The sequence below is a fragment of the Varanus komodoensis genome, unplaced genomic scaffold (assembly GCF_004798865.1).
Source record: "Varanus komodoensis strain SLA01 unplaced genomic scaffold, ASM479886v1 scaffold49, whole genome shotgun sequence".
NCBI classification, from domain to species: Eukaryota; Metazoa; Chordata; class Lepidosauria; order Squamata; family Varanidae; genus Varanus; species Varanus komodoensis.
Window position 1 is genome coordinate 1,721,212 of NW_025336072.1, and position 22,352 is coordinate 1,743,563.

Consider the following 22,352-nt stretch of genomic DNA (forward strand, 5'->3'; position numbering starts at 1 on the left):
GTCAGCAACATACATTCATAGCCAGGAATTTGGAAGGGAAGGAGGCAGATGTAAATGCAACCTATGAATTGGCATGTTTCAGCTATTTTCCTGTGTTCTACTCCCACAGATTCTATAATATCATCCTACCTGCATGGAGCTATTAATACACTTTCCCTCGTAATGAAAGAGATTCAGTGCTGGATGCCCTGCCACCAAGCAGAAAGCCAGAAGGAAATTCATGGCTGCAAGGAAAGCCGGACCAGGCAATGTCAGGATGGGCCAAAAATTGCATCTGGAGCTTACGTATGAGAGCTCCAGGGCAACCCCAGCTTCAGTACTTTCACTGGGCAGATTATGAAGTTCAGATTCAGGCAATATGGGAAAGGGGGCAATGACTCTCAAGGGGGGGTTAGGATGAATGAGAGAAGGGAAGGAACAGCATCCAAGTGCCCCTTGATAATCCATCTCATATAATATCCATGGGCAGTATGGCCTACTCACATACCCATATTTAGGAGCAGAATTTGAACGTGCTTGCTGTGCTCATTATATAGACCTGCCCTCAGTCATTTGCTGTAAGCAAAGCTTGGCTTTATCTGTAAGGAGGCGTATAGAAATATAGCTAGTGCTCTTCACGAAGCACTGACAGCTTCTGCCAATCACAAATGACTGGAAATAAAATGAAGGACTGGCCAATTCAAAGATGAGCCCTAAAACAAGTTGCAGCATTCCTTCTTGCCTCCAGTCAAGCGTATTGAAGATCACAGTGCAAAATGCTTCTTAGACAGTCAGATTCCTATTCTGAAATCCTGCAAAGCTGTATGCCCATGGAGAGAGAGCATATGTTCAAGGGACTGGAAGTATCTTTGAGGTTTCCACAGGCTGCACAGGAGAGCTATTCTTCAGCTTAAAATATGGCTTACATATTCAACCAAATGAGCAACTGCTGCAGAGATCGCAAAAGTATGTCTGGCTGCATTAGTGGTACTTCCCTGCATGCACACCTAGCTTTGTTTAGGACTGCAGACTGATTTTGGGGTTGGGTTTTTTTGGTTGGTTGGTTGGTTTTGGAACAAATGAAGTAGCTGGCCTGTAACAAGACCTACATGTTATGAAATCTGCACCCTGTTATGAGACTGCAAAGGGGGTGTGACTTTTCCTTCTGGTGGAACCCCTTCCTTACAAAGGTTTCCCAGAAAAACAACTTTTTGAAGTAGAACTAGAAGCAACCTTGCCATGCTTGGGAAGTTTGTGATGCATATTGCCAAAGCCACCCCCCACCCCACCCCGCAGCCCTGCCCTGGTAGGGTAAATAGCAAGAGAAGTGCTTCAGACCTTCCATTTGTCCTGCATTACAAAGGAGAACCCTCTATATGGAGGCGTTCTTTATTTAAAACAAAGATGAAACAAGAGTGAGAACAATAACACATGAGCGAAGAATGAGGAGGGGATGCAGGGGCCTCAATGCACAGATCACCTGGTCACAGTCCTCCACATCCACTGAGATGCATTGATGTTGCGTCTCAGTACCTGCATTCTTCATGAAAACTCACATCTTCTTTAGTCCTTTTTATGGCCATCCTAAGTGTGTGCACAAGCCACATGCATGCAGTATTCCTTTGCTACAGAGCAGATGCTGTGCCATGTGGTACAATTGCTATGGAAGGAAATGGAAATGGCGGGAGCCTTCTGAAGGCCATTTCCTAGGACACTAGTTATAAATAGCACAACTCTTTCCTTTCAGTTCCCACAACCTGAACTCTCAAATGAACTACTCAAGGGCAGTGGAACTCCTCTAGCAGTTGAACTCATCCTTAAGGGGGACAAGTGCAGAGAAGCCCAGAAAAACTAACCTGCCCCCCACCCCCAAGCAACTGTCCGTCTTTCTTTCTTTCTTTTTAATTCTGGTGGATCTGCTTCTGTGTGCCCCTTCCACTGGAGATAGGCAAACAAGCAAAAGCCACTTCCCAAGTTTCTGGCATATATAACAGCACCAAGAAACATAACTCAGGATGCAGATAGAACTGAACTATGGAGCGAGTTCCAGAATGGCCTTTGCCATGCACATTGACATGAAAGAAAGCACTGGGAACCCCATAGTCATTACAACTAGCCATGGTGGTTTCTTGCACAGCATGGTCTGTTGCACCTTTTGAACCCTGGTATGGTGTTTCACCATAGTACATTTGGTTTTTAGAAACCATGGCAAGGAACTGCAGTTGGTTCTATGTTTTCCACCCTTCAGCATGGTTTCTCTGGTCATCCAAACCCAGCATTGTGGTTTCCACAGTCCTGGTATGCAGCTATCACAGACCCTCCTGCAAAGAGCATCCAGCATGGGATTGAATTTCAGGCACGGTGGCTGATGGAATGCGTGCCAGTGCTGAGAGAGCTAGAACTGAGCCAGAAGAGTGGAAGCCACATTCTCATAGAAATCATATGATTGTCTAGCAGACACAGTAAGACAAAAAACTATTCCATGGCAACCATGCAAGATGGCCGGTTATGATGTGTGAACCCAGCCATTCTCCTTTACATGCATGCACACTCGTATTACAATGACAGGGCATTTTTCTAGAATCAGATAGAAGGAACTGTTACCAATTTCATGGCTTCAGTCAATGAAATTGGCAATTTTCTGCAATACTTTATAGACTTTTCTGAAATGTCCTATGGGCTATGGATCAAATGCCATGAGGGAAAGACCTGTATTCTGCAAAACATGAAGCATGTGGGCAAGATCTTCAGGAATTTTTCAAAATCCTCCAATACTCCAATCTTTTTTTGCTTCCATAGTTTGTTTTACTGCTGTAACTATAGGGATGGTGGCATGATTTTTAATATTGCATAAGGCAGTCTGATGTGTTAATCAACCTTTCAGGTAGACTACTGGGAGCAAAGCTGAGAAAGATTAGACACAATTTCTCATATTGTTCTGTTGTAGCAATTAACATGAAAACAATGGGAGAGATTTTAAAAGAAACAAAGGATATTAACACAGAGATAGCTTCTTTGTTCCCTGCATGGCACATAATGTGGATAATTTGTACTTACCTTTAAAGGGTTTTTTGAAATCTAAAGCCCAAAGGTCTTGGGTTTTTGTTTTACATAATGTAGTTAATCTGTGGTATACACTCTAAAAAAGAAAGTTTAGAGTAGATGCTCATTTTCCAGAAAAAGAAAAAGGCTTTACAAATAAAAAGAATTATCCAGTTCAGGAAGGAACAAGAAGCAACTGTCTGCTGAATTTCCAGAAAAGTTGGGAATCAAAGAGCTTTCTCATTGCCCAGAAATTCCAAAGCTTGGAAAAAAAATAATTGAACTGAATTGCTAAGCAAGGAACACTTTTGTACAAAGCAAAGTTGGCTATGTGAACTTTCTCTTTCGTTAAGGAGGGAACTGACCTTCCATTTGGGACATATAATCTGTCTAATTGCTTTACATAACTCATACAGGTAAGCAAGTTCTACACAAAACTGGTCTTAGATTTTGTACAGAGATAGTGCTTGAACTACTTAACTCAGATTCTACAGGTGGATTCACCTGGTCTCAGAGCCCTCTTGAGGCATAGTAGGGAATAGGAGACTACAGCCTGAGCAATTTCAAAGACAGTGAGCATAAAGGGTTTCACCTGGCCAGACCTGACATAAAAGCACAGGATGAGGCCTTTTGCCTTGGTTCTGTTAACAAAACAGAACAGTCTGTTTGTTCCACTCTGGCTTAAACCATTGATTAAGCCTGTGCATTCATTTAAAAATGGGTTTCAGAGAGGCACACTAACAAATGAGCCTGCATTCATTCATTTTAGTAGTAAAACAAATTTGGATGTGAAAAAACAAAAATGAAAATGAAAAAAGAAAAGAAAAGAAAAGAAAAGAAAAAAGAAAAGAAAAGGGCATTCAGTTTTAACTACTTTGCAATGGAGACATTATTTTACATTGAAGGAATAGGGTATATAGTTCCTAGAAATGCCATAGGAAGGGGAAAGATAGAAAAGAGTGAGCTGGTAGAGTGGAAAACTAGAGCATGAAATAAGGACCCTTTGACATATCTGCTGAAATTTGTGGGCTTGATTGATGCCCTGAAGGAGTAGAAGAGAGCCTGAGTATTTCATGCAAATCAGGTCAAATTACAAGGAGGGGAAACTATTCAGCTATGTCAAACAGTGAAATTCATGAGAAGGTTATAGGATGTACATGAACTAATAAAATAGGCATCCATTTATAGGATGTTTCTCAGTTCTGATGAGCTTGAAGTGTAATAAAAATGTGCAAATATCGTGCCATTTAGATGGAAAACACCAAAGTTACAGGCAGCAGAAGACCTAGTTGCTCCAGAGAGATTAGGAAAAAATGACACTTCTTGTGATACCAAAAGAATGGAAGTGCTTCAAGAATAACAGGTTTATGGGTGATCAGTGCTCTCAATCAGTGTGTCAATCAGATACCAGGCAGCTCATAGAAAAATCTCATTTCTGATTTCTGCTATCCCAAATGGACTAGTAGAATAGTGCATGAAATATGGCTACCAGCACCCCAGAGCAGCTCAACACCTTTCATTATAAAGGGCCTCTTTAGTAAGGTACTTCCTTTTTCTTTTTTACCAGCAACTTTCTGTTTCAGAGAAGCTGGCAGAATTGCCCTAAAATAAATCCTTCATATAATGTTAAATCATACAGGAAGTGAGTTTTATGTCACAGATAACCCACTTCCTTTGGGGCAGCAGAGCACAGAACAGAGCAGGTGGGGGGATTGGCAGCTTGCAGGAGAATATGAGAAAGAACGAGTAGCCAGCAACTGGCCATGTGTTTCTCCTTGCAAAGCTCTGATCTTAATTCTGCAATGAAATCAGAATTAGACATTGCAATTAACAGCCCTGAGTGGAAATGTCCCCGTTATAGGTGACCCAGGAGCAATGAATGGTGGTCCCAGATGCCTGATGATCACCTTGCACCACTGTCCTGGTTTAGCATTCAGCTGCATTAATTTTTCATTCCCTTTTCAGCCTTGAACTGGAGATTTTTATTTAAAAGTGCAGGTCTTTCTATGAGATAGATCTATTGGATAGTGTTATTGGGCATATTGTTATCACATGCATGGTAAGCTAAGCAAGAATTTCCAGCACTGCACCCTGATCTCGTGAATTGGCTTCAGCTTGTGGGAAGACGAGTAGTGACTTGCACCTTTTCATCTGAAGTGCAAATTCTGTGCTGCACTGAGAAGTGCTTCCTCGTTCTCTTTCAAGACTATGCCCTATCATGACCACCTCAGCTGCTGTGTTGCGTAGCCAAACAGACCTTTCAGACACGCCTGTCCTTGACTGCTATACAACATATCTAGAAAAAGCTCCACCTATATGCCATGGCAGCATATTACTTTTATGTGCTAAAGAGGTGTGCAAGGCAATTAACTCTGATGAAAGGTGCAAAGTACTTGAACAATGGAAGTGACAAAAGCATGTCTATGGAAGAGACATTCTCTCATACAATATCTAAGGTCCCTGTGCCGAGTCTAAAACACAACTGCGTTGGCACATTCAGTCCATTTATACAGACCTGGTCCAGACACTTTCCCAAATGAAGCTCCTTTAGGGCATCTGTCTTTGTGTCCACCATACACCTCCATATGTGCTGGCCTATAACTCCCATCAGCCCTAGTCAGCATAGCCAATAGTGAGGGATCATAGAAAGTGCAAGCCAAAAATCAGGAGAACCACAAGTTCCCTACCTCGATGCACCATAAAATACAATATGGTTGCTCCATGCAAAGCCTGAATGGATGATGGTGTGATGCATTTTCAGTTGGCTCAGAACTTCAAGTGATCAGTCTGCGATTCATGAGAACATATAGAGGTAGAGTTAAGGAACACATCAAAACTGAAAGAGTATGAAGTTTTATGTCCCAAGGCAGCAGGTAGGATGGGATGCTGCCTGAACCCAAAAGCAATGCAGTAGAAAAATGGGAATGATTACCTCCCCATCATACTTATAAGAAACCAAGCACACACGTTATCATGCCCTGAAACATTGCCAATTAAAACAAGCAATTCCATTTACAGAGGGGTATAAAACCACGTAATTAAAACAGGATGCAATTTAGAATTTCAAAAGCAGCAGTCCAGTGCCATCAGGGAACAGGGAGAGTTCAAAAGGGCTTTGGTTTCAGGGATCAATTACATACAGCAAACTAATGGCTATTAAAATGGTCATGAGCTTTTAAAATGCAGTTTCTAATGCAGTCTTTTTTCCCAGAAGTAGCTACTAACAAACAGCCAAAATTCTGTTCAACAGAATGGCTTGATTCTCATGACTGTGCAAGCTGGAACTTTACAAACATGGTCTCCACATGGGGCACCTACATTGCCCGAACCCTTCCCCAGCCCTGTCCCCTCTGAATGTTTGTGATTTTAACTGTCATTGGATTCAGTCAACATGGGCAATGGTTAGAAATGCTGGGAACAGCAGTGGCTGATGGATCCAGTATCAGTAAGGCAGGGTCAACAGCCTGTTAGATTGGCAGTTCAGGATACCCAAGCTAAGTATGTAGTGACCTCCTGGAAAGAGAGAGAGAGAGAGAGAGAGAGAGAGAGAGAGAGAGGGAGGGAGGGAGGGAGAGAGAGAGAGTTTAGAACAAATTCCAGCAGGCATTCAGAAGATGTGTCAGAAAGTGTATGGAGATCTAACTTGGTAGTTTATTTTTCTCCACAGTAGTATTCTGTAGTTTGGAGGGTTACATGTTAATTAATTGGTAACTTCTTGCAGTTACACAGTACTATTTCATGTTGCCTGCATAGCTATATGCTACCCTGGAGTTCTTTCTAAGAATATGCAGTGGAACACAAAATATAGCTAAATAATCATAGTATAGAAGTCATCTAATAATGAGTTCCATGTAAACATTGCTTTCTTAAAAAAAAAAAGCCCATCTCAGAACTGGCTAGGACTAGATCAGGTTCATATCACTGCAGAAGCTGCCTGATTTGAATACAAAACAGAGAAACCCTGTCTCCTGCCTTTGAGACAAAATTGCTGTTGACATTTACATGCTGTCTCTCACCATGAGCCTTTTCTTATGCCCCAAGTTAGTCCAAGCTCACCACAAGGATGCACTCCCTCCTAGTAAATGTTTAAAGTAGTAGTTTAAGAAGCCAGCTTCATGGGATAGATTTCTTCTCATTCTGGTGGTAATTTGGCAGAACAAAATAGCACGGCCTGTCTCACACCTCAGAAAAAAAGTGTTTGTCAGCTGTCAGAAAAAGTTTGTGCTAATGCTTATGCAACCAGCATGGAAGACAGCAGGGGGGTCAGGAGAAGAAGTGGAAAAAGACATTTCTAGGAAACGTGATGTTAATGAACACTAAGGAGATTTGCTGATCAAAATAGTGCTAACCAAATGTTTCAAACTTGAGCCTGAGGGCATACCTGGCCTCATTGATAATGCGCTAAGGAAGACGCCACATGTCCTGAATAGATAACCTGTCTCATAGCAGCAGCTACCTTCTGACTACTTTACTTAGCCCAGCAGCCTTTCCAAGGTACATCTGACTCTGACAGGAAATCGGACTGGTCAGTTTTCCAGTAGTCAGCTGGTGTTGTGCTACTCCAGTGACACAGAGAAATTTTAACCTAGCTGAATGGTAAAGCTTTCCTTGAGTGCTCATTCTGGACTGCAGGTGAGAATTTCCATCAGAACTGGGGAGAAAGGGATGTCTATCATACGAGAAAAAAACAGTCTGTCAAGGACTCACCTAAAATGATGTGTTTTCTATGAGCTGCTAGTGTTCTGTGTGCTGAGAGCTTGTTCTGCTTATAGACTGAAGCCCTCAAATCCAAATTGCCCACCAGCGGCCTGAAGTAATGCAGTCAACAAACAGGTCTACCACTTGAATCTATTAAAGAGGAACTTGGCTTTACTTTACTATTGTTTTATCTTATGTCTTTCTTTTTAGTTGGCCATAGTTTACTTCTGCTGTAGTTCTACGCACCTGTAATGTGACATACACTATTGGCCTTTTACATGCATTACTCCTTACCTCATTCAGGACTAATTTTCCAGCAATTATGCTATTGTTGTTTCAGACACGTAAAAAGTGCTTCATGCAAAGCAAGAGCAGCATCACAGCTTGCTGAGAATTGTGGGAATAGTATCTGGAGGATGCCAGGTTGGGAAAGGCTCCCCACTTGGGGTGGGAAATGTTTCTTATGTGCATACAGGTATTAGCTATCACCTGTGTTTATCCTAATTTGAGAAAAGCAGTAATGAACTACTTAGAAATTTCATATCACCAGCCAAGAAGAACATGTTCAGGATTGATATTTTATGCAGCTTTGCCAATTAACTGGCTCCAGAAGAAGTAAGAGGCATCTGCAAAGCTGTAAATTAAGAATTTTGAACAGATTTAGATAATTCTTCAGGGAAGATAAAGCTTTATAATACTACTTGTTAACAGATGTTGACCTTACTTTTTTGAGCTACAACTGCCCAAAGAAATGCCTGAAGTGTATGCCAACATTAACCAAATGATTGATTATGGCAATGTCGTTTTAAATGCTGAGTCTAACACAATGGAGCTGTTCAAGAAATGCCTGCAGTAAAACCTGTATGTCATAACTGAGCTGTGGTGAATTCAGATGTCAAAGTAAAAGAGTTTTGGAAAGTCAGTGAGTGAAAACGAGAATGGTTCACTGACTTCCACCAATGAGCAGTTGGGTGATGTGATGGCCAGAATGCTGAAGAAGGTGTGGGCAAATCTGGCTTCAAACCTTAATTCAATGAGTTCTAGAGCTCACTGTGGTTATTTGAGCCAGGGACTTTCTCCTAGCAGATGACAAGTGAGGTGCCTTGGATGGGAAGATGCATCTTCATTTTCAAAAGGTGAATCCAAACAGTTCAGCAGGGACCAAGGGAGCATCAAGGTGTGGACTGACCCCTGATCTCAAAGTATAAATAAATATATTTATAGCTGTAAGCTGTGTCTGACTAAAAGCAGTTTAGCAAATCCTCACTGGTGTTCAGCTTAATGTTAGACAAAGAGTTGCTACTGTAGCTCCAGAACGTATTCTTTAGAAAATGTCACCTTGGAAATCTCCAGTACCCTCAGAAGTCTTCTAGCTTCATAGTGACCCAGGTCAAGCTGGCAGCCTTGCTGTAGCATCACAGAATATGTTAGCAGAGCAGACTGCTAACAGTCTCCTTCTGGGTAACACATTCAGTGAGTGACCCTGAACTCCAAATAAGAAACCCTTTATGAGGAAAAATTTAAAAAGTAGTTTGAAACAAATCATAAGATGCAGGAGAGGAATGGAGATGCCGTAGCAAGCAACATAAGATCTCTAAATTACTGTAGTGGAATGAGAAAATCAGAAAACAGAAAGTTCAGAACTAGCGCCACATGGCAAGCAGTTGAAAAGAAGGCAGTTCCATATGGTGTGCTATTTGTGTGATTTGCTTTCCTGTACCGTCTCTAGAGATGTCAGCCATGAACACTGCAAAAGAGGGAGGAAAAGAGGGGTGGGTTGTCCTGGCTGAAATGGCCAGAATCACGTGTGTTGCTTGTCACGTTCAGCTACCTTCGTGAAGTGCTTCTCGAAATGCCAATCCTAACACCAAATGCATGGCTTGGGGAGCCATTGTATGGGTAAGAACATGAAAGCAACCATGCTGGATCATGGCAAAGGCCAAGCTGGTCCAGCATTATCCACACACACTGGCCAACCAGCTGCTGCCAAAAGCCCACACAAAGAATGTGAGTGCCATAGCATCTTCGGCAGTGTATGAAAAAGAGAATATGGGCTGGCAATGCCCACTTGAGTCTCTTGCATGTGAAAAGAGGCACAGTTTGGTGTCAGAGCACATACTTTGCCTGCAGAAGGTCCCAGGTTTGATCCCTGTCCTCTCTGGGTACCATTGGAAAACCCCCTGCCTGGAACCCTAGAGACAGAGGCAGTGTCAACAGCACTAACCTAGATGGACCAAGAGTCCCACTCAGTCTAAGGCAGCTTCCTTTGTGGCCTCCAGGATGTTTCCCAAGTGGCAATCTACCCCTCAGGCTGAAACTGGCTTCCTTACTGTAGCCTCTCTGGCAGGAGAGGGTACCCACTCTTGATCTGGGAGCTGGATTACCCTCTCCCTGAGAGTAAGACAGTGGGCTGCATGATGCCAGATGATTGAGGGGCCTGGCCCCTTCTCAGGCCTTCCTCTGCATGGAGAAGGGGACTGAACCATATTTTTGTGCTCACAAAGAGTGAGTAGATGCTGCCTTTTCTAAAAGTGTGGGATATAACAATTGTTCTCATTGATACATGCGTCCCTGCACGTTTGGGTCAGCATCTGAGGGCCTTCTCTGAATTCCCCTGCATTAGGGAACTTGATGGATGGATATGAAGAACAAGGCTCTCTCAGTTGCAGATTATGGCATTCCCTCTTTAGCAGAGATCACCCAGTTGCTTCTTGTTTTCTTTTTTACTTCATCAGGACTTTCTTATCCCAGCAAGACTTTGGAAGAGGCTGATTGCTTCTCACATAGATTCTGCCATGCTCAGTTTTTTCAGCTTACGGTTACTCTCCTGCTGCTCACTTTCATTGTTGTTCCTAGATAACAACTGCCTCTTAAGCTTGTTTGTTCTTAACACTTTTTTACTTGATTGTAAACCAGATTTTCTCTAGCTGGGCTGTGTTTTAAATTAACAGTGAAATGTCACGTCCAAAATATCTAGCGCAGTCTGTTATGTGTGCAATTTTTGCTCCAAGTAACTGCTTAGAAATATGAATGTTTAAAAAGCACTGTACGTCTTTCCACATACATTTGAAACCATTTGAAATGCCAGTACTTCAAAACAAATCTACATTTTTCAAGAACCCCTCCCTGGCAACCAGGTAGCAACATCACCTTTTTACCTGGAGTACATAAAATAGTGTTCAAAATAGTTTCGTTCTTACCTGGATAACATTTTTTAAATGAACGTGGGATGTTTAATAAGTTATTTCTGTGCTACTTTAATGATTGTGGATTGAAATAAGCAGGAAAAGTTGGGGAGAAAACTTCAGTGATTAAGCCTTGGAACTCCACAGACTAATTCTAAGCACATCTTATTTGGGAATAAATCCTTCTGGAATCGATGGGGCTTGCTGCCATATAAATAAGGTAAGTGTTGGGCAATAATGCAAAAGGCTGTGCAGTACCTTAGAGACTGATTTAATTGGACCAGGATTTTCTGCGCACAGCAGCCTACTCCATCAGGCGCATCTAAAAAAGTGTTTAAAGCATAGTGGAAGTCTGGAGGATAAACCAAATCAATAAGGTGAAAATTAAACATAACGGGAATGAAATACACACATCCTGGGATAATAAACAAGAGTACAACTCTTAATCAAAACATTTGCTGAAGCTTCACAACATTGACCATGTACAATTGCGATAGCACTAGGCATAAATTAAATTCACCAAGAAATGGAAAGGCAATTACTTTTTTGTGACAGGGAGCCATTTGTCCAGACAGAGCCCTTTCCAGGTGTTGTGGTCCGCACAGGCTGTACAATCATAGAGCCCAGGAGAGAACCGGTCCCCCTGTGGGCCCGGCACCCTCTATCACATCCCTGGCAGCCCAGCACCACGGGTAGCCATGGATTGGGCAACAGATGTGAAGTAGGAGCCTACTGGACATGAATAGGCTCTCACACCATTTAGAGCCCTTCACAGTCAGGCCCAAACAGTCAAGGCCCAAACAGGGCTTCAGAAGCAGTGGAGTTCTTAGTGATGGCGCAGCCGTGAAACCCTCTGCAGAAACTTCAGCAAGCAAAGCCTGGTTGGATGCACACACACAAAAATCTCCCCCTCAGATTGATGGAGGGGGAATAATTGGAAATTAACTGCTCCATAAATGGTGCTGATAGTGTTCCAAGAAAACCACATTTCTGGGTAGGTTTCTCAAGAAGGATACACAGCAGCAGTTGGTGGCTCACATGCCTGTGGGGAGTGAGTGTCATCACTCCAACTTTCAGCCTGGACTTTTACATGAGCCATCCATTGTGCTGCACCATTTGGGAATAAGAAACTTCCAGTTTTATCTCTGATAAGAGCTGGAATTTCCCCAGGAAGTGGGCCTTTCTTCAGCACAAGCACAATGCCTGGCTGTTATCTCCAGTAATTGATTGGCACTAACTGTGACTTAAATGCATTTCATAGAATCATAGAATAGTAGAGTTAGAAGGGGCTGGAAAGCCATCTTAATACCTTAAATTTGAGGACCAAGCTGTGTTTTGCAGGCCTGGAAGCTGCTGGACTGGGTTTTTGTATTTGTCTAATAGTATGAATAAAGTTGGTAAACACCATTAATAAGCAACTAAAACTATCCCACATTACATTTTCTATCACTTTCAAGAAACAAAGACTGAGTTCAGTTTTTCCTGAAAAGTCTCCATTACCAAGGAGGGGCTAGATGTGCTTTGCCAGTAGATGGTCCCCATTTCAGTCACCAGCATGTCCAGTTTAAAAGGATCAGGTAGGAGGACATGGGCAAGACAGTGGAGGGCTCCTCCCAGACAAAGCAAACAGCACTAGTCTTGACAAACAAATATTTAGACCTTGTATAAGGAAGCTGCCTGTGTTTCTCTTGTCCCGGTGGAGCTTGTTTCCTGGGCAGAATGTGTCATGAGCTTGTTCCACTTGGAGCACAGCTGGCTTCCCTTTCATTTTTCCCTTCTGCTTTTAAATAGAACCCTGACAGCAGACTGTGAAATAAATAACAGCAACAAGTCCAAAGTGAGTTAGCAGACACTCTTGCTGAAAACTAAAGACCAATACTCTAGAGTTCAAGTGTCAATTTTTCTGTACCACTACTAACATTTTAATAACTTCTTTGTTGTGTCCCCAGACTCAATTTCATTGGAGCCTTGGGTTACAGGAAGCAACATTGTGCAGCACACTTACTGGTTTTTCACAGAGATTCACTTTTCACTTGTAGCTTCTCCTACTCCCATTCAAAGGAGTAGTTTGAGAGTAAAAGGAGAGGAGGAGGAAGTATAAATGAGTTGCACTTCCTTTTGTCACATCTTTGTCACCTAAGATCTCTGGTGCCCCATGCAAGGAGCCACCACTTGTATCTGTCAGAAAAAAGATGATGGCCCAGCCCCGGAAATTCTGAAGTGATGAGCAAGAAGGAAGTCATTTGTGCAGGCCCACTTGCCCTGGTCTGTTTAGAAGCTCCAGAATTAAACACAGCTCTGTTCAAACAGAGGAATCAGTGTGGTGAGGATGAAGCAGGATTTTGAATACTCATGGACCCACATGACAGTTTTCATATTCTCTTCCATCTTCTATTCTCTTCCAACTCCAATTTTCCATTTTTAGAATGAGGTCACAGATAACCTAAATCACAGTGCCACTGCACAGGTGAATGTGATCATTAACTTGTTCACATGATATGACAGCCAACCGTGGCTTAACATAGTCATAGAGTCAGTCTCATTGTGTCAGGTACCTGCAGACGCCATTTTTGCTTGGTATTCACAAGTACCCAGCTTGGCATGGTTTGTCCTGTCATGCAAACCCAGGTGGCAGGGATTGCTGCAGGGTTAGACAACCCTCAAAAAGCCCATGGCTTGTTTTAGGGGTATTGGAGAGTTGCCTAAATGTCAACCTGGTTGCCATCCAAAAATGGTGACCATGGTCAATTGAAATGACATGTCAGCCCATGAAAGTACATTCAGTTATGTCATACAAGCCAGGAGAATGATCATAAAGCACTTTATGCTCAAATATGTTTTTAAAAAGTGAAGTGTTGGGTACTAAATGACTTATGAACAATAGTTACTGATTTTATGGAGCTCATCAGTTGCTCCAACAGATCATATTTCAAAGTCTGCAGGAAAATGGCCAAGCATGTGTTTTAGACCAGAAGATCACAGGTTCCATTCTTAGCATCCCAGTTTTTAAAGCATCTCAGATGGAAGGCTGGAAAGACTTCTGCTTCAACCCTGAAGATCCACCACCAACCAAAGCAGACCAATGGTCTGTCTAGAGTAAGGCCATTTTAGACACTACCTGTCCGCAGCTTCTAAGCTACCCATCAAATATTTCTTTTAAGTGTTCATGATTTACTAGATGAAAATCCACAGTTTGAGTTTGCAGAACTTTATGCCACAATCTCTAGTTCACCCACCTCTCTCTTTCCTGTGCAGCCAGCACAGCAACACAATGAATATCCCCTAATGACCAGGTGAGTCATACCTACAGTCCTCTATTTACCTGTTAACATCTTTGAAAGATCATTGGTAAGTCTAATGTGTTCTAAATGTTCTTGCACCTTTACTGACACTAAGAAATGCACATTCATGACTCTCTGTTTTCAGAGGAAAAATGTCCCTTCGGAAAGAGAAATGCTTTGTGTAAGGCTGTTTCTTTGGAAATCCTCATCCAACTACCCTAAAAATATGTTCAAATGACCTTTCTAAAATATGAATATTTTCCATCAGAGATTATTCAATAGAGCCTAGGGTCAAGCTATATACCATACAGATCCTCTTGTGTATAGGCTGAAATGCAGTAGAGAATAAATAATAATAAATGCAAATATTCAAAAGGACATCACAGATAAAAAGACCTCCATACACTCCAATACCTCAAAAACGGTATAATCATTAGTATACTGTATTGAGGTCCCCAGGATCAATCTCCACACCACTGTAGAGCACATTAGACAACTTGGGCTTTAAACATGAACTGGGCAAACATGGAGTTAAACAGATGGGGTGTTCCCAGTTCCCATCACAGGATAATTCTATTTGCTTGCGCCATTGTAGAGTACAGAGTAGTGCAGCTGTGTAATTTTTTACTCTAGACTTAATGGTCCTGAGTGGACCCTTAGGTGAGGTGTGCAAAATGTATGAAACCAAGATGTGGTAAACTAGCACCTTTAGAACCCCTCCTATTCCTTCTGGACAATGGGGCTCTGTACTTCTGCCCCAAAGTCCTGCCCTGGTGGTACCACTGAGTGTACAGCTCTAACTTTAACATATATTTTCTCAAGAGGTCTAGAAGGGGGGAAAATATGACTTGCTCATGCTAATTTAGCAATGCAATTTATTTTCCAGCTCCTGCAGAGATTAATCTCAGTTACATCTACCAAGACACACAGCAGATGAATTGTAGGCAAAACAACCTTGGAAGGAAAAATGAATATTTCCATCCCTGCACTGGATTCTTAGGAAATATTACTGTATTTTTTCACCTGTATGCCAGGAAAAATAACCCAACATCTGAAGTTCATTCCTCTGTGTTATGCTTGATACAGAATGCACTCAATAAAGTATTTACAAGCATATAAGCTTCTGTTCTGCTAGTTCTGCTGCTCATCCATATTCTTAAATGAGGGAAACACGCCCATCATCAGACTGTTCTCCTCAAAGAATAGAGAGTGAGACAGAGCAAACATTTTCACTCTACTTCTTTTCAATCCCTCCCCAGTGCACCAATGAATTCATTATTCATTTCTAAATGAATAATATGCTTGGAGGACAGGACAATAGAACTACTTGTGTCAGGAACAAACCAAAACAGTGAGCAAAACCACAAGCAAACAAATGGATATTTTCCCAGTCATTATTCAGCTCCTTGGAGAAGTCTAGTGAGTTACTGCTACAAGGCTATGAGGCAGATTGCCAGATATGCAGCTAGATTATTTTCAGATCTTGTACTGAAACCTCACTGCACTCAGTGCAAGTATTCCACATAGAAGACAAAAAACAGGTAAAATCTCAGGGGTGAGGACCTACAGTCTGGGATTTTTTTTTCTTTTTTACCATTCAAGTTCCCTGTGCGTTTGTTTCCCCAGTGACATTTCCCAAAGAGTTCTCCAAGGAGTTTACAACAGTCAGCATAATGAGAAAAACCAAGAGTATAAAGAATGTAAAACCAGCTAAACTTCTTCAAACCATTTGAAAGTCATGGCCCGAGAATGCAGGGATTGCCGTGAACATGTTCACTATATCTATATGGCATGAGTGAGCTTTGCACAATGGCTCTTGAGTGACAGGCAAGGCATTAAACTTGCCACACAAAATCAAAAGCTAATGCACCTGACTAGGCACATGTTCGCTGAATGTACAGGTCATAAAACCATCCAGCGCTTTCCCTTGCTGTGACACCCTGAGATAAAGTTCTCTTCCAAAAATCATTGCGATAGCCCAGAATTTTATTCACTTTTCTGACTGCCCGGGCCATTGAACAAAAAGTCATATGGAGTTCTTGTTAATGTGTTTAGCAATGCCCAGACTTTCTGCCATTGTACATTCATGTACTGTATATGCAGGGACCACTTTGGTTATGAGCTGGTTTGGCTATGTGGTAGACTGCAAGCACTATAAGAATGATCAAATGATCACGTAGCATGGGAAATGTGGCTTTGAATGACAGGTGCAAGAAGGTGTCCAGCTCCAAACTAGTGCATTTGGCAAGATTGCATGTGTGCATGCACATGTGCATCCATAGTGATGCTAGAGCTAGCACCACCAGAAAAGGCAGCCCACCCTCTGCAGAATTCCTATCTCTTTCCCTCAGACGAGCAATTCTGCTCTCTTGTCCCAGCCTCTCTCTTGCCCAGTGCAGTTCCCAGGAACCCGTTACTGCTGCAGACAGGAGGAAAACAAAGTACAGGACGTTAGATAGCTGGGCCATTGCCAGCCAAGTGAAGCAGCATTCCCTGTATGCAGAAAATGTATTCCATCTATATTAAAGAACACCTTGTCCTTAGACATCTTCTAACTATGTTCTCTTGTTGGAAAGGAATACTGCACATGCTCAGAGGTATTCCATCAGAAGGACCAGAATGTTTGAAATGCTATCTTGGAATTATATTATTATTATTATTATTATTATTATTATTATTATTATTATTCATTTACAGGTTCCCCAAACCCAGTTCTTGTTCAAGATCTGATTCTTTTCAGTGACGTGGTCCAAATATTAATCAAAGCTCATTCTGCTTTCTTGCAAGATGGGTACAGTTTTTTAAATTACTTTGAGCTACCTCATTCTATGCATTGATCAAACTCCAGCTCAGTTGAACTGGCTAATAAGGTCACCCAAAATAACAGCACAGACATCTGGCAGTATAAACTGATCCACAGTTCACTGTTCTCTTTAGCTACATGGTAATGTGGGTGATGTTCGCTGCATTCAAATGAGAATGCCATACTGACATCAAATATTCTTCCCACAGCACCATCTTGCCGGCCAACAATTTATGCATTCATTAGGGAAATCTGCTGTATCCAGTTTTCTTGATGCAGGAGAATCACATCCTGCATGTTTTTGCTCACTCAGATACAAACCTTACTGCTTCTAATGAGCAATTCCAGTAAGCAGTAAACTCTATGCAGTCTCCTCCTCATCCCATAGGCAATTTACTCATACTTATCAAAAGAAGCATTACTGACAGGATTTGAAGGCGCCTGGCTGGGTATTTCTCTCACCTGGCTAGCTGTGTGTGCACAGTTGTGTGTGCATTTTTAAAATTCAATTTGAGTGTTAGGGAGAAGCAGCTTCAGATTTGTGCACATTTATATAGCTCTATCACAGCTCAGTAGTCAAGCACATGCTTTGCATGTTAAAGGTCCCAGGTTCAGTCTTCATCATCTCCACGAAGGGCTGGGAAACATTTTCTCTTTTTTCCTTTTTTTTTTTTTTTTTTTTTTTTGGACCCTGGAGAGTTGCTGCCAGACCGTGCTGGCAATACTGTGCTGAATGGACCAAGGAGAGCTGATATGAGGCAGCTTCTGTAGCACAAAGGAATTTTTTGAAAGGCAATATTCATACCATAATACCTGTGCATATTTAAGCCCCAGGTGAAAAACCCCCAATGTGAGCAGGTGGTCTGCACCTCATCTAACTGCTCAAACTGCTTCCTGATGTGCACAATTATAAATGTACAAGAGAAGTCACTATTTTGCCTTTAAGATGGATGCACCAACATGCAGGAATTCCACAGGCTTCAGGTCTCCAGAAGTTAAATCCCAAAGGGGCTGGACATGTGTGGAGATCCAGCGCTGAGTGTACATGCATGTAAACATGTTCAGATGAACACTGGGGCACTATGTTGTGCAATGCCGATACTTGTTTTAAACTGTTAATGTTATTAGAGGAAAAATTAATGTTCTAGCATCTTGCACAGAAAAAATATACTTGTAAGGGAAATGGCAGTGCAAGGAGACAGTTAATGTGACACAAACTGTTTTTCCCACATGGTATATTTCGGTAAAGATCCCACAGTTTAACATCTAAACAATTTACAGGTGCCAAATCTTATCAAACAGAATGTGTCACTTTGCAATGAGAAAAGAGCGTGTTATGTCAGAGTGTGGGAGGATCCCTAAGACACGTGAAGGTTCCACTTGGGAGAGGCACAAGACGGTACATCCGCCATCAGGTTGATATTGTGACCTCCCAAAATATGTGTGTTTCATTACACCATCTTCACCATCAGGGGTCGCAGGTGTGTAAGTCCTGAGAGTGTCACAGGTGATGAACCTCAACATGGCCCTGAGCTGCAGAGGTGCTTTGTGCTCTGGGGTCCCTGCACTGATGCTCTTTTGGTATTCCTACAACAGAAAGGGGAATCGAACAGCTCTGCTCAGGAATAGTGTATGCCACGCTACAGTGTTATTCAGCTTTGTTAAGAAACGGCTTAATCTTTATCCACAGGTGTGCTCACTGTTTCTGGATTTGAATGAAAGAAGCACTTGCCTCCTGGCAAGGTAATAATTATATTTTTATATTAGATAATGTATATCTGCAGGACAGACTACATTTCATAAATGAACAGCACAAAGCAGACTGTAAGAGCATATTATATCCATTTTGTCCCCCTTGCTATTCAACATCTACATGAAACCACTGGGAGAGGTCATCAGGAGGTGTGGGCTTCGGAATCATCAGTATGCTGTTGCTACCCAGCTCTACCTCTCGTTTTCCACCAATCCAGGTGAGGCAGTGGCTGTGCTGAACCGGTGCCTGGCCGAGGTAATGGGCTGGATGAGGGCCAATAAACTGAAGCTCAATCCAGACAAGACGGAGGTCCTGTTGGTGGGTGGTTTGAGCTCTTGGGTGGGTGACTTGGACCTTGTCCTGAATGGGGTTGCACTCCCTCTGAAGGACAGGGTCCGCAGCTTGGGAGTGCTCCTTGACCTGGACATGTCCTTGGAAGCTCAAGTGACTGCGTTAGCGAGCAGTGCTTTCTTTCAACTTCAGCTAATCCATCAGCTGCTTCCCTACCTGGAGGATTATTGCCTAGAGACAGTGACGCACGCATTGGTTACTTCCCAGTTGGATTTCTGTAATGCTCTCTATGTGGGGCTGCCCTTGAAGACAGTCCGGATACTTCAGATGGTGCAAAATAGAGTAGCCAGTTTGCTGACGGGGACTGGGCGTTATTCTTAAATAACCCCAGTCTTCTACCAGCTTCACTACCTTCCCATCGAAGTCCGGGCTCAATTCAAGGTGCTGGTCAACACCTGCAAAGCGCTTAACGGCTTGGGACCTGAATACTTGAAGGAACGCTTGCTTCCATATTTGCCCTCCTGCCCCTTGAGATCGGCAGCAGAGGCCCTCCTCCGGGAGCCCTCTGTGAAAGACATCAGGAGGCAAAGTACCCGGAGGAGGGCTTTCTCTGCGGTGGCGCCCCATCTGTGGAATGCGCTCCCCAGAGGGGTCCGCCTGGCGCTGTTGTTATTTGTTTTTCAGTGCCAGGCTAAGACCTTTTTATTTAAACAATATTTTAATAACGTTTAATATTAACTATAGGTTTTAATTTGCAGCTGGAATGAATTGGGTTTTTAATTTGTATAATTTGTATTTTGTACCATGTTTGTTTATTTATGTGAGCTGTCCCAAGGCGTTAAGCGATGGGACAGCATACAAAAACTCTAAATAAATAAATAAATACATAACGCGCTCTCTCTCTCTCTCTCTCCCCCACACACACACACACACACACACGAATTTTCCAATTTTTTGTATTATTTTTTGCTTTATAATACAAATATATATATATATTTATAAATGTATAAACTTATAAATATAAATTTATATTTATAACCCACCATACCCAAAGGTATGCATAGTCCTCCTCCTCTCCATTTTCTCCTCAAAACTATCTTGTGAGGGTGGTTCAACTGAGACTTAGTGACTGGTACAAAGTCATCCAATCAGCTTCATGGCTGAATGAAAACTAGAACTGGATCCCCTAGATCCCAGTCCAACATTCTAACCACTACACCAGACAGTCTCTCCATCCATAAACTGTTAAGGAGTATCAACAGAGAGCTGGGGAGAACCTCAGAAAGAGTATCAGACAAAATTGGGAGAAGGTAGTCTTAGATGTAGTTGGCCAGGTTTGCATAGGCCTGCTCTGTACATTCAGCACAACAACAAAGAAGCAAGTTGCTGAGAGAAATATGAGGTATTTCATTCTGAAGATTCTAGAATCATGGAACAGAAGAGTCAGAGGGGTCCAGAGGGCCATCAGAATCAACCCCCTGCTCAGTGCAGGACTACAAGTTAAACCACTCCCCCTCAGATGGCTGTCCAGTTGCATTTGAAATGCCTCTAGCATGGGAGAGCCCACAACCTCCTTAAAACATGACAATCCTTGAGTAGTGTGGAAGTACATCAACACTGAAAAACCTAAGGCAGCTACAAAGGGAATGAGTATGTGTTAAACAGTTGAATTTTAAAATTTTATTTATATCTATCTTTCCACAAAATTGGCATTTGTTTCTCTTTATATTGTATGAAAAAACGATATGAGTACAGACATCTATGGATTTAATTAATTGTAAAGATTTGTACCAGATTCTGTTACATACATCTAAAATGTATACCAGGAAGTCTGTAATGGAATCTCTCATTAGCCTACATTTTTCCTGCAAACAAAATATATGCCTTCCATCGCACTTACAAGGACTAGATCCTGCTTCTCTTAATTGAGCACATCAGTTCTCCACACTAAGCAGCCAATTATAACAAACCATGTGTCAACAACAAGGAAGTGACTAATTGTGATCAAGTGAAGTTCATCTCAATCTCAGTCATCCAGACACATTGCTTAATTTGTTTGTGGTAGCAAATCTTGTCTCATTCAGCTGTCCCTGAAGAGTACCTACTTTGCATTCATTTCAAACACAGCCAAGGATATGATGAATAAGGTGTGCTTTGCACAAAACTTTTTGGGTGGCAAACTCCCATACTGTTCTGGTCCAGACCTTTCCAATCCTGCATTCCTTCTTCATTTCCCAATTTAATTTTCTAAAATATACCCAATCTCTTAGGGGACTTTTTTGCTTACCTTTCTCTTCCATCTGCTACAGTTCCTTTTCTACTGCCTAACTCTGTTTCACTTGTCCCTAAGTATGCTGAACGACTTCCAGTGCTCAAGGTGGCAGACTAGAGACATTGTTCTCATTTTTAGGGGGAAAAATCCTATAAAATAACTTTTGTGGGAATTAACCTTTCTGCAATATCTGTATATTAATTTTAACAATCCCAGACAAAACTTACAAATCTGATAGGAATCAGAGTCACACTGGTAAATGCCAACAATCACATTCACTTTGGATGTCCAGTTGCAATGACATAAACTAATATATGCTGGCATTGTCTAATTTCACTGGGGTGGGTAATATGCACGTGAATGTCCACATTCACAAAACTGTGGATATTTATATCTGGATAGTTCAAGAAAACGTTCTCACATATTGTTCTTAGAAATGGCATTGCCTCTGAAGAACTCTTTGCAGAAACCAAGACAATTGGGTAAGGTTGTCAGCCAAAGGATCCCAGAAAGAAAAGAAGAAGAAATAAAATTGAAGAAGTGGATCATCTGCATTTTTTCCCAGAGGTTGAGAAAAAGAAAGCAGAGTGGAGACATGAAATTACGTAACAGGCAGTGGTATCATGCTATTCTGCCATGGCAACAATGCATGTTGTATACTATTATTTGTGAGTGGGGAAAACAAGAGCAGTGTAAATATGCACCAAGTAAATTGTACAGTCATTTCTGCGCAAAGCCAAGGGTGTCTTCTTTCTCCCTCTTTCTCTTTGATCGTACACATTCCCCTTAGATTAGTAATCTGCTGTAATTTCTCATTCTGTTCTCTGTCAAAACATTCCTCTGCTGTTATTCAGTTTATTTTGGATGCACCATTTATTTATTTTTGACATGGTTATATTTCTTTTCTTCTGTTTGGCCAATGTGATTTTGGGCTCTTAAACCCACAGCTATATGACTTAAATGTAGCAGGAAGAACATAATCACTGTGGTGGAAGAATAAATAGAACAGATGCCATAACGCCTCAAAGAAGCAATACATTATTGCTGA